At 38.5% G+C, this 12,849-nt stretch overlaps 1 protein-coding gene across 15 annotated transcripts in view; it reads right to left on the bottom strand.

The window, feature by feature from the left end:
* The window catches only part of SYT1 (synaptotagmin 1), a 359,624-nt gene that overhangs the window by 266,871 nt on the left and 79,904 nt on the right, over nucleotides 1–12,849 (bottom strand). For 11 of the 15 annotated variants that reach the window (XM_072864251.1, XM_072864194.1, XM_072864221.1 and 8 more), the window contains one exon: nucleotides 11,732–11,846. The exons of 1 other annotated variant lie outside the window; for it this stretch is intronic. The gene's annotated coding sequence lies outside the window, so the exon portion shown is untranslated. Of the gene's footprint in view, nucleotides 1–11,335; nucleotides 11,450–11,731; nucleotides 11,847–12,849 lie in introns of all 15 variants that reach the window. 3 more of the 15 variants (XM_072864176.1, XM_072864203.1, XM_072864212.1) reach the window with 2 other exon arrangements.

Genomic DNA, 12,849 nt, shown 5'->3' with positions numbered 1-12,849 from the left:
GTATCCATATCTGCATCCTTATCCATTACACCATTTTCCCACAAAATCCCATGTAAGCAGACATAAGTATATGAAGAAGTCAATCTTCTATAGACTTAGTATCATATGTAAAGGTGGTATTTTAGAATAGTACAGTTTTGTTGTAGTACTGGGAAACATTCATCATACAAGTAAGTTAGTAGTGAACTTCAGTGTAAAGCTGAGACCTTAGGTGCATGCAGCATCAAGCACAATGAAGCCTTGAGCTATACCAGAATAAATAAGATCACCCTTCAAAATGTCTGTGAGGTTTTCTGTCTCCTCGTGTTTCTAGAGCACACATACTTGACTGGCAGATTTCTTACAACTATAAACCAGCATAAGAAATTTGGTATGTGACCCTTTTTGGGAATGTGAGTAATTTCCTACTGAGAAATTACCTATTGTTTAATGGAAAGTCATTGATCTCTGCCCACCACCTGCTTAGTCCAAGTGTTTATTTAACACATTGGGTGATAGCAACACTTTATCTCAGAAATTACCCTTCCTGAAGCTAATGAACATCATGTTGTAATTTCAACTCAATTCAGATTTATCTCCAGTCCTAGCCAAGCACTGAGTTCATTAGTTGCTGACAGTGACTAGTGTGTTTGGCTAGCATCTTAATCCACAAATTGTTCCACTAAAATCAACATAACCAAACATGCAAAAGTTGGCTCAACAATTCTCAGGTGGGATACAATGTGTATTTCAAGGTGTCATCCTTTCACAAGATCTGTATACAACACTTGAATTTGATTAAGAAAACTTATTTTGGATGCTTTTATGCTACTAATTTGTAGACACATATCCTCGTCTGTAAACCTCAGGGTAGATCAGAAGGGCTGCCTGTGATGCCTATGTGAAACACAATTCAACCACTGTTAACCTGTATTTGAAAAGAGAAAGGAACTCCTGGATTTCACTGGAAATTACCTACATATGAGTAAAACACCCTCCCTCCCTATAAAGAGTTTGCAATCCAAGAAATACCCGATCAGGGAATTTACAGATTCAAAAGAATACCCCCAGACACAAGTTATGTAGAAGACCCCCACCAGGCACCTGTACCTCTCAAAATGTGGTATTAAAGGCCAGGAAAGGCTGCTGAGTTCTGCTGCCACCACCCAACTGGGAGGAAGTGATCCTTTGAGAAGTGGCCTTAACGCTTACACATCTGTATGCCTGAACATTTTACTTTTTCAAATCTTCCATGGACAAAGAGTTTGAATCAGCTCTCATTTTATTCAAACCAGTTTGTTTACAGTGCCACTGTTACCGTGCCACTGTTAACTTTTGATCTCAACAAATCTATTTTGTTTCAAAAGCTGGATTAATAGCATATCCTATGTCATTGTTGACAAAACAACATGAAAAGAGGTTTTCAAATAGTGTCGTCAAATTGCAGGTTGCTAGTACACAATAGTAAGTGAAGTCTTATACAGACACGCAAAATAGTAGGATGGGAAAGTTAATGTAAAAATTACCCAACTCAAAATAATATCTTTCATGTCCTTCCTATTTACAGAGAATATATTGATTTGTAATGGAAGCAGCTGACTCACAGACACCAAACTGACTGAATAACTGGCAGGTTAGCATTATCTATCCAACCTCCTCATGCTGCTCAAGAACAAGCACACCTGAGCAGCCATAAGCATGAGCCTGCATTATACACATACGGCTACATGCATGAATATATGTTTCTCACATTTATTATATAACATTCTCCACACAAGAACACAGGACAGAGACTTGCAAGGTTGGTTGCCTTCCATCCTGTTTATAAACTACAATAAAATGCGCATTTTAAAACACTGTTCACTCTAGCATGATCTGAATCAATCTCTCTTTCAGCAGCACATACGAGGAATGTATTAATCTAGAAATAACCATTTGATTGCTAGTGGAAAAAGCAGCAGAACGCAAAGCAGTAGAGAGAGAGATTGAAAAGATTTTTTTCTTTTGATCTGTACATTGCTGTGTTGTAAACAACGGTTTATTTACAAAATAAGTTTGAGCTTACAAATATGTCAGGCCTACCCTCATATATGAATTACTTACAGTTTTGCAGCAGTGGAATAAAATTTTGCAGCCAACACCCTTCAGGTATAACTAGTTTGTGCTGAAACAATTTGCCAATCTTATTTAACTGTCGTTATTTGCTGCAGTACAAGGAAATTCTAACTGATGCAGGTTAGACTTCTGCTGTCAAATAAAAGTAGTCACAGCTGTCTTTCACAAAATACAGTAAAGCTAGCTTGCATCTTCCCTGCCAAAACTAATCATATATTCTAAGGATGTCCATGTGCTGTCATGTATCTCTTCTCCTGTCCCTGAAAAGTAGAGCTGCATTCTCTACCTCTATGTAGGTAATTTCTTCACAAAAACTAACACTTTTTTTTAAATGGCATTCCGGGTTACAGAATGGAAAGGAATCCCGTTTCACTGCAGCCATCTGTTCCTAACAGAGAGATGGAACGGCATGACAAGATGGAAGCTCTCTCTCCTGTCTCCACCTGCTCCCCCTGTAACTTTTTTTAGTACTATTCCAGTACACTTTAAACCTTACTTACAAAAGCCAATATACCAGATGTCCTTGATTGTCCCACCTGCTGGCTATGCTGACACTCACCGTAACTGATCCTCCTGTCCATCCTCTCTTATACACACATACATAAAAAAGGCACTGGGCAGTATGTACGACATGTCCTCCCTTGGACACTGTCTGGGGTATGTGAGGAGTGACAGTTGTTTGTTTCAGAGCTTTTTGTTTTAGTTTTAGCTGCACAGCCTCATGTGCTTTGGTCAGGAGGATCCCTGTTGACGATACCATAATAACCGACTTGGAAGCCACCACACAAGCAGGACCTGCTCTGTGAACTGAAATGCGAACAGCCTTAGCTACTCATATAGGAGCTTCCTCTGCCTAAGGAAAATATATAATCCCTGATCAGTGGTATACATCTTCCTCACCTGTGCTCTGATCATCAGGGATATGGTTTTCACACAGCTGTACCCACCTTGCTTTTTCTTTCATACAAGCTTTTAAATAATCATATGATGAGCTCAGGAAATCCTGGTTTCTATCTCTGCTTCTCCTGAGAAGCAGGCCACACCGTACAGACTCTTCTGTGGCACACAGCATAGCTTCAACTTGTTTACTGCTTCTGTCAAAGCCTATTGACAGCCTATCAGAAAGCCAAAAATACTTTTAGTTTTCCCACAATATAAAGCAGATTGCCACTGTTCTTCTCATCAAATCAGATATCCTGCCAATGAAACATACAGGTTTCTCCACACAGTCTTCAGTCAGCACTGAATCTGGCCGCTCAGACCAAGAGTTACAAAGTCAAAGCTCCGTAACAGGATCACTGTGCACATACAGCACTGTACAGTCAAGAAATATATGTTAAAAAAAAAAAAAAGACATTGTGTCTTAGAAACAAACATTGTACAAATAAAACTGCATATATTGGAACACAAAAACCATCAAAATTTCCTATTTTTCTATGATACATTTATGTCTTACCCCAAATACTCCCAATATGTACATGTAAGTACATCAGGATGTACTTATTGTCCATCTCATTATCCACAAGTACAGACCAAATTCATGTATATATACATGTTCTACATATAAATATCCAATATTTTCAATCATTTACATTGGAAACTACAAAGCAAGAGTTATGTCTATAGTTGCTTGTATTTATATGCCTAGTTCTTTAATGACAGATTTATTTTACAGATGAGATTGAGTTCTACATGTTTGCAATTCTACACTTTTTTCCAGCTGACCACTCTTATCTGTAAACAACAGATTATTATTAAGACTATTTTCCCTCTTTGCACTGACTTCCTATCCCCATCATATCCCTCAGAGTTTGGGCAATGGACCCAAGCCTCACATACCTTGAAGAGTCTAATTATGGTAGCTATGAAGAGAGATAACCATGGCAATTAGTAATTAACAATTTTTCAGAAAACTATCTGGGAAAGGGAACAAAGAAACTCACGAGTGAACAAGAAAGATCTGTCTTGGTTCATTCCTTATTTGGACAATGATTTATTTGGTTTTGTGGGCATGTTTGCCATGGTAAAGCTGCTTTTATGATCTCTGTTTCTTGAGATATCTGAAAAGCTAAGTCTGATGTAAAGATTTGATGGATGTCTGCCTAACTAATGCATGTAGCTATTACTTTGTATTTTCCCTCTTTATTACATTTTCAGAATCAAAAGGAGATAAGCATTACCACGAGCCACTGTTATCGATATCAAGGAGACAGACACACAAAAGATGTTTGAACAAAATGAAATTCTACATGTCAGTAGTAGACAAGCTGCTGTTCGAAAGTGCCAGATAATTAAATTTTAGAGAAAACCACAAATTTTGGACCTCTCATAGTGATGTGATCTGTCAGACACAGATAAGAATTCATATTTTAAAAATATACAAGGTTTCATATCGCATCTTTTTTTAATGTGAGAACAAAATAAACCAGCTGTTTATGCCAACAGTTCCAACCACTTTGTCATGCTGTAAAGGACAACCTATCACTCTGGTTGGGCCACCACCTTTTTGACACTGAGAGACAGAAGTTATAAATAATAAAGCAGGAATTGGTATTCACCCAGTTTACCAAAGAAATAGTGGGAGAACGGCAGAGGGTGAATTTATCTATCTCAGCACAGTGTCCTAACCAATGGTCCAGAGAACAGGGAGCTCCAAAAGGAGAGGCGGGCACCAGAAGGGATATGGCAGATCTGCCTGGCTCAAACTGGAGACCTGGCCGTTCACCTCCCGCCTGCCAGCTGAGAGCCTGCCAGAGTCCAGGGCTTGCCTGTCCTCTGGCACCCATTTCTCTCTCTTCCATCTTTTACGCATCTTGGACATACACATTTTGGATTAAATGTGATATGCAAGGCAAATATTTCTTAATATTTTAGAGGAAGGAAAATAATTTTAATTTTTTTTCAATGCCTTATATTAAATGTTAAAGGCAAAATTCTGTCACAACATGATCTGCGCAATGAACTTGCTGCGTTACACGACAGATGGGCCGCAAATTGTACTGTAGCAAAAAGAAATAAACTACTAGTTTGCATTTCTGGCACAAATTTTCAGCCATACCTAATATCGGTAATGCATAAATACAACAACATAACAGAGAAAATAACTTTGTATCTACCATAAGCACAGCCCCGCTGGAAAAAAAGAAAATTTCCTTAAAATACACTATGGGATTTATTCTGTTTATACTTACAGAGGCATTTAGAACGAAGAGCTCCCGTGCAAGCAGTACTGTTATACCACTGAAAAATAGGTGTCTGTGAGATCAGGTTAGGAAAAACCCCTCAAGTTTTCAAGACTATCCTGAGAAAATTATCTTTGCTTTCACTCGCTGCCTAAACTGTTTGAGAGACAACTTGGTGTATGGGGCGCAGGTGCCCAGGTGCTGGCAATGGCGGGGCTGCAGGGGCTGCTGTGAGGAGAGGCCGGGGCTGCCCGGTGCCAGACACAGCCGGTTGCAGCTGGCTCCAACTGACCAACTCCCCGAGGGCACAGCTGAGCCCCTCAGCCAAGATGGTGGCACCTGTGGGAAAACATATGTAAGAAAGGGCAAAACCACTGCCTAGCAGTGAGGGATAAGGGAAAAAATGTGAGAAAAAACCCTGTAAGCACCAAGGTGAGAGAAGAAGGAGGAGGAGGAGGTGCTCCAGGGCCCAGAGCAGAGATTCTCTGGCAGCCCATGGAGAAGACCACGGTGAAGCACGTCATCCCCTGCAGCCCGTGGAAGACCACACAACACTGCAGGTGGATATGTCCTGAAGGAGCTGCAGCCCATGGAGAGACCACGCTGGAGCAGTTCTTGAAGGCTACAGCCTGTGGAGGACCCCACGCTGGAGAAGGAAAAGTGTGAGGAGGAAGGAGCGGCAGAGATGAAGTGCTATGAACTGACCACAACCCTCATTCCCCACCACCCTGCACTGCTCCGCGGGGGGAAGCAGAAGAGTTGGGAATGAAGGAGTGAAGTTGAGCCTGGGAACAAGGGAAGAAGGTGTTTTAGTTTTTGTTTTTGTTTCTCACCATCGACATCTATTTTAATTGGCAATAATTTAATCTTCCCCAAGTCGAGTCTGCTTTGCCCATGACAGTAACTGGTAAGCAACTTCCCTATCTTTATCTTGACTCACAAGACTTATTTTGTGACTTATCTTGAAGTCAAGACTTATCTTGACTTCACATCTTATTTTCTCCCCCTGTCCTGCTGAGAAGGCTGGGTGAGGGCCTGGCAGCCAGCCAAGGTCAACCCACCACACTCGGGGATCAAATCTGGGAACTGATTTTTACTAATGTGGGTAGTCCAATTATAGAAAAGTGACTGAAGTTCATTCTTCATTACAGTGCTAAGCACACTTGCTATTAGTGAGGTGAGCAGTATTTGGTACATAGAAAGCAAATGGTGGTGTCAGCACCTACTGCTCCCAGCCACCTTCTGTGAAGGCTCAAAGTTCTGGAGTGGTTTCCGAAGCTGCTTAGAGGCTCTGCTGCTGCAAATAGACAAGAGACCCTGCCCTACTTCCCACACACACATCACTGCACTGTTCCATGTGTGGCAGCAATAAAGCTGATCTGGCTGAAAACTACTCTGTTAACTTTTAGTGCTGGAACAAAAAGGGAGCGTAAGATCACCACGTTCAGCAAAAATGTGGTTTTATGCTATCATGAAACTACACCCTTGGACTGTTTCAGGCTCATGATTCCAATGTACCTCAGAAAATAACTATCCTTATTAGACTTGGATCACAGCTCTCCCGTACCTTCACACTGGGGTTTCTTAAAATGTCTATCCTGATTTATTCAGATGTAAAGATGGTCAGAAATATCCTGTTGGGTTTTTTTGAGCAAATTTGTCACAAAATTTTTTTCTACATCACTTGACCAAACCTGTGATAGGACCAGAGGACTTTCTGAACCAAACTAAATTTATGTTCTACCTAATCTTGTATGCTCTTTCTGACAAATGACACAGCATCAATTATTTAAAAAAATGTGCGTGACCTCCTGCAGTAGTTATCTGGAATAGACTTCATTCCACAAAAGAATATCCTACCCACTTATCCATTTATTTTGCCCTACATGTGTTTGTTTTTTCTTCCCCCTAAAATCTTGCAAGAATTTACTGTTACAATTCTCATTACCATATAAATTTCAAACTGTTTTGAATTTTGCCACCTTCTTGGCTTCATCCTGTAGTAATCTGGTGGACCTTTTATCCAGCCAGTTAAAAACCACAATACTCTTCCCAGGTATGGTGTGTGCCTTGTAGGTGCATACTTTCCCCGTAAATCTATTTTTTTCCCAAGTGTTTTTAGTTTCTTTTTTGCCTGCCAAAAAGTAAAGAAAACTCATGTCCCCCCCACCACATAAACATATGCAGGAGAATGAGCATCTATTTTCTGACCATCACGGATGCTGAGATTGACTGGGAGAAACAGCAAGGACGCCAAGTACCACCTCTGGCTCAGTGAGCCGACTGTTTGTTCTCATTTTATTTAACAGCTTATGTATAATTGCTGCTGGTTTAGACTGTAACACAATAAATGCAGCGCTGTGGGAAGAAAGAAGCCTTTTTTGCACCAGCAATTTCATTCTCTTTCTTATAGGGAGAGTAAGACCTGCACTTAACTATATTACTTTGTGAAATTTTATTTTCCCCCAAAAAGCCTCTAGTATGTCTGATTCATCCTCAATCGCCAAAACCCAGAAACCTCATTGCAGCCTGTGTTGCCAGTATAAGATAGTTGAAGTTACTTTCAGCTAAGGAGGTTATACACAGTTTAATAAATCTGAACAGATAAAGTAATTTTTGCATTTATTGTTCTCCTTATTTTTAATGGATGCATGCACCACAGATCTACGTAAAATTCAATTTTCACTGTTGCTTAATGGTTTACCTTTAAGATAGAAATGGTTAAAGGAGGCAAGATGCATCCATCTACAGCCTAGAGATTTGCATTTATCAGTGGAATGTTGGCTCCCAAAAGAGGAATGAAGTGTTAGTTCAGAAAAAAGGTCAAAAAGTACAGGAAAAAAAGAAAAAGAAATACTGCAAATATTTATATTTTCAGAGACAGGTTTACAGTCTATCAACCGTTGCTCTGAGACAAGTCTGCAAACTGTGGCACCATTGTTCACCTGTAATTTTGGTGTTCATTGCAACAATGCCTTAGTCCTTGATTCTTGAACAGTCTCATGATAATATGTGAACATCTCCCCAGGAGAAAGCACTTTGCTGACCAGAAAATACAGAAACATACTAAAATTATTTAAAAGAAAAAAAAAAAACTGGAATATGTTGGGAAAGTATAATTTTTCTCAACCAATTTAGAGAACACATAGGTAACATCCTCCACCTTGTGGGGAGATATTTAATATTGGTTTATAAGATACTTCGCTTTACTGAGGTACGCTGAGTGTAAGTCCCAAAATTAATCACCAGTTTTCTCCACCAGGCAAACTCACTGACTGAAATGGCATTATATTTGTAGTCCCACATGCTCCATCATGGTTAATGAAGTTTTACAAGCATGAGAATGAAATGGGGATTCCAGGATTTCTGCTTGTTTTCATAAGTGAGTTAAAAACAAAATACTGCTAAGGCAAGAAAAGAAGAAAGAACTTGTCAGAGTTTTGCTATCAACTGGCATTGTTTCTTGAATTAAATGGGGTCAGACCATTGAGACTGGTTGGTCTGGGGCCTCCTGATTCTGGAACGGTACTATTTACAGCCTTCCTCTGTGCTCTGTGGAGATTCCCTCAGCACTGGCCTGAGCACCACTCTACATTTCTAGAACGTCCAAAGCAACTACAGCGGAAGTAATAGCTCCTGTAATAGGAGAACTGCTTTCATCGTTGTTACTATCATCAAATACAAGCAAAAAATAACACCAAAATCAATACACAATAAATATTTCTAAATGGAAGGCAGTATTAAAGATAAATTGCATCTAAACACTTAAAGGAATATTTTTACCAATTTAATGGATTTTTTAAATAGGAAGACTCCTTGTAACACTTAACCATCTGCAATTATTTTGTGTTTCAGTAAGCGCATCCTCATACTCAAAAAGTCTCAGAAGATATTTCCTACTGACTCTGTTTATTACAGTATCCCCCTTAACCCAATTTGTAACGTATTATATAGACATCAACAACACTGAGAGACCTACCAAACCAATTCTATTACTTGGGTGACAGATTAAGAAGCATTTGTAGCTCAGATTTGGGCATCAGATCCTCAGGTTTTGTTGCATCCTTAAGTTTCCGGTGTAGATTTTTTAAAATTCTCCTGGATTCATTCTTATTCCATTTTTGCTTTGATTTGTTTTTCCTCTTCATATTTACCTTACAGACAACTTTATTCTATTTCACATTCCTGTGAACCTTATTGTAGCTCATGGGTATATGTGGATAATCTCTTTAGTAGCAATCCACCTCAGGGCACGAGACAGTCAAATGTGCATGCAAGTCCTTGAAGCTATTGTTCAAATGGAAATTCAACTTTCAGATCCCAAAACATTTACCTTCATTTAAACTAGTTTGAGTTATAACATTGGTGACTTATTCCCAGACACATTCATAGAGAGCATTTCATATTCTCAGAAGAAACTGTCTGTAACTGAGACACGCATGATAGTGAACAAAGTTGAAAATTAATTTTATCACTGTGATGAACACACTGCTACTTCAATCAAAATTCATTTGCAAGTTTTGGTGGAACAGGAACAGATGCAGGGGAATTAGAAAATAAAATATTTTTTCAATCTCTCTCTCACTCTCTCCCCTCTTTTTCCACATTCAGCACAGAGCTGTACTGTGTTTTATTACTGAAAATAAAAGGTAGGCTTTGGGCAGAATGACAGCCACTACTAAAGTCACACATTGAGAGTTAGTCTCACAACAATCTGCTCTACAACACAAAAGAATAATCTTATTCTTTCCAAGTGAGTTATTTTCTTTGGGGACAATTTACTTTGAGGACATATTGCTTTGCATTTTCATGTGGCTTTTCACTTGTTTTGTGAACTTTCATTGAGAAATGCCCTGACATTTCATTGTCTTTATATGTTGTTGCTTTTCATTTGACCTGTGAATGATCTCCACTTCCACAAGCTCTCTGTGAAACATCTGCACAAACAGAAAAAGCATAAAAAGCTCTAACCCAAATGAAGCCTTGAAGCCCTTGCAAGTATAAACAATTAACTGGTATGGGAACCATGACATGCAAACAGAAGTCCTGTAAATATCTTCAGACCATACAGAAACTCTTTTCCTCTATTAAAAGGAGTGGATTTAGCGTAATGTTTCACTGAAATTGCATCAAGCCTGGCAATTATAAGGAATCTTAACAGAACAAGATTGTTACTCTTACTCTTCTCATCCCTGGAGAAAACATCAAAGCAACTGGGTGAAGACAGCCTATATAGGCTATAGGAAGCAATGCTACTTAGATTTCCCATATTCGGAAAAGTATCCATGCAATTTCCTAAAAACAGCTTCTTTGATTAATTTCAAATAGTTATCAAGTCAAGAAGTACTGAAACAAAGCTAAAATGGGTAGTAATACATTTTCACTGTTGATTGTTGAAACAAATAGTTTCAGATGAAGCAGTAACAGTAGCAGTATAATAAATTGATTTCCAAATGTTGTATAGCCAAAACAGAATAGCAGTGACATGACCTTAGAATATCCCTAAAAAATACCCTTACAACAGTAGTAATGTAAGTTAGAGGAATGAAGAGGACTTTTATTTACTAATAGCTATGAGCACTGTCCATTTTTACTAATTGTCTTTCAAAAAAGAATAATAGTCTCTTACCAATGTAATCACCTTACAGAAAATAAAGACTTCCTTAGTAAATATATTTATATCTGGACATTATTGCTCTCTATTAATAAAATCATGACATAAATTTCATTTCTGGCTCCTAAAATCAGAAAAGTCAAAATATAGGATTTAGAATGCAAGACTGATACTATAATCACAGCCGCTAATTTCAATGTGCTGTCTACATCACTGGTACAGCAGTTTACGAAATGCCTACAGAAGCGATGTGACTGCCTGATGGAGATAGAGTTGTACAAGCATTAACTCAAACAGAACTTGTCAGATAAAAAGGCACGGTAGACGTTATATCTACAACCTGAAAAATCACAGTAATGTAGTGTATGCAGCTTCCTTTGCTTAAGACAGTCACATGCAAAAACATAAGAACACACACTACTGAATGTATAAATCAAAGACAAACCTTACTCAGAAGTGATCTATAGTGGTGCACAATGGCAGATGCCACAGCACATTTTTTTATGATGCAAGGCTGCTCAAGATCATCTATGGATAATGAACCATGACAGCTTGGGATCTGATAAAATGCAATTTGATAGTGAGAGAAGACAAGAATTACAACTACTATCTGACTAGTCAACAAATGTATATAAACTGCTTTTTTTCCACCTTTAACATCAGTATGAAATATGATGTATTACCACAAAATGATATGTTCACCAATCCAATAGACTTTACATCAGAAAAAGTTGTTTCTTTAAATTATTTACTACCTCAATTTTATTTCTCGGAAAGCACTATGCATTAAAGCATTTAACAGGGTATGGAAAGTAACAGAATCCATGTTTGTTTAAAATACCTTATATGATTGGCATCAACGCAGTTTTCTTTTCACAGGGAAATCTTGAATGAAGGCTCTATCAGTCAGTTTCTACTCTCTTCACAGCTCAGAAAAAATCCCTTTTCTTTTCTCCCTTCAAGAGAAAGACATTCCATGTAAACACTTGCCTGTACCTACACAGCTGTATTTTCCATCTTTGCTCGCAAACAACTGCTGCTTAAAACTCCTTTAATTATACTTGGTTTGTTCGGTGCCCTTCAGCTGCTGATTGGCAGAAGTTGATTATCATGAGAGTTAATCAGATTGTTAAAATACACAGAAAAAAAATACATGAACAAGTTTTCTTCATCATGGACTCATCTGGACTGTTTTCTTAGTGTGCTCCAACACTATATATTTCTGTAGATTTCATCAGTGAGCCAAGTACAGTGAATTGTATTTTCCTACTGCTGTATCCCACAACATTCGTTAACTTAGCATGCTCAGTGAATTCTTTTGATACCAAAAAGATGTGGATTTATGCTTGCACATTTTTTAACATTTCTACACACAACCAGACAATTTCAAAACAGTTTGCATTAAGGGGCAAAAATGATGTAAGTAAATCCAATCTTTAGACTCGAACGATTTCACAGAACTATTCACATTACACTGTAGATTCCTCCCCCCTCCCCCCCCCAGCTCTTCTATTTTCCTTCTATGGAGTGCCCTATTCTGGTAAATTAAAGATAATTCATGTCACTTTTTCCCCACAGCTCTGACTAGAAGCTCCAGTGAAGACTGAATGCTTACTGTGCTGGAAGTTGTTTGAACAAGACTGTTAGAGATCTTTAAGATTTTTATAAATCAAATCCCCGAGACAGGCAAAGGATAGGAGTAAAGCTATATCAACATATTTGTTCTACAGACAGAAGCTGAGGTACACAAAATTAAACAATACGCTGAATGTCACACAAGGAGTCTGGTTTAAGGAACTTTCTCGGCCTTAAATGTCTTGAATCCTTGCCCAATACCTTCATCATACACTGTAAAAGCTGTCCTCAGTCCCAATATCTTACATGTAGCACTTTTGATTATTTTCCTAAATATAAAATACTGTCATTGTTTCATTTTGCTGGTCTTGGTAATAGTTAAAC

Source organism: Ciconia boyciana, chromosome 1, assembly GCF_034638445.1.
Source record: "Ciconia boyciana chromosome 1, ASM3463844v1, whole genome shotgun sequence".
Lineage (NCBI taxonomy): Eukaryota > Metazoa > Chordata > Aves > Ciconiiformes > Ciconiidae > Ciconia > Ciconia boyciana.
The sequence above is the reverse complement of the archived record's forward strand: the minus strand, read 5'-3'. Positions and strand labels throughout refer to the sequence as shown.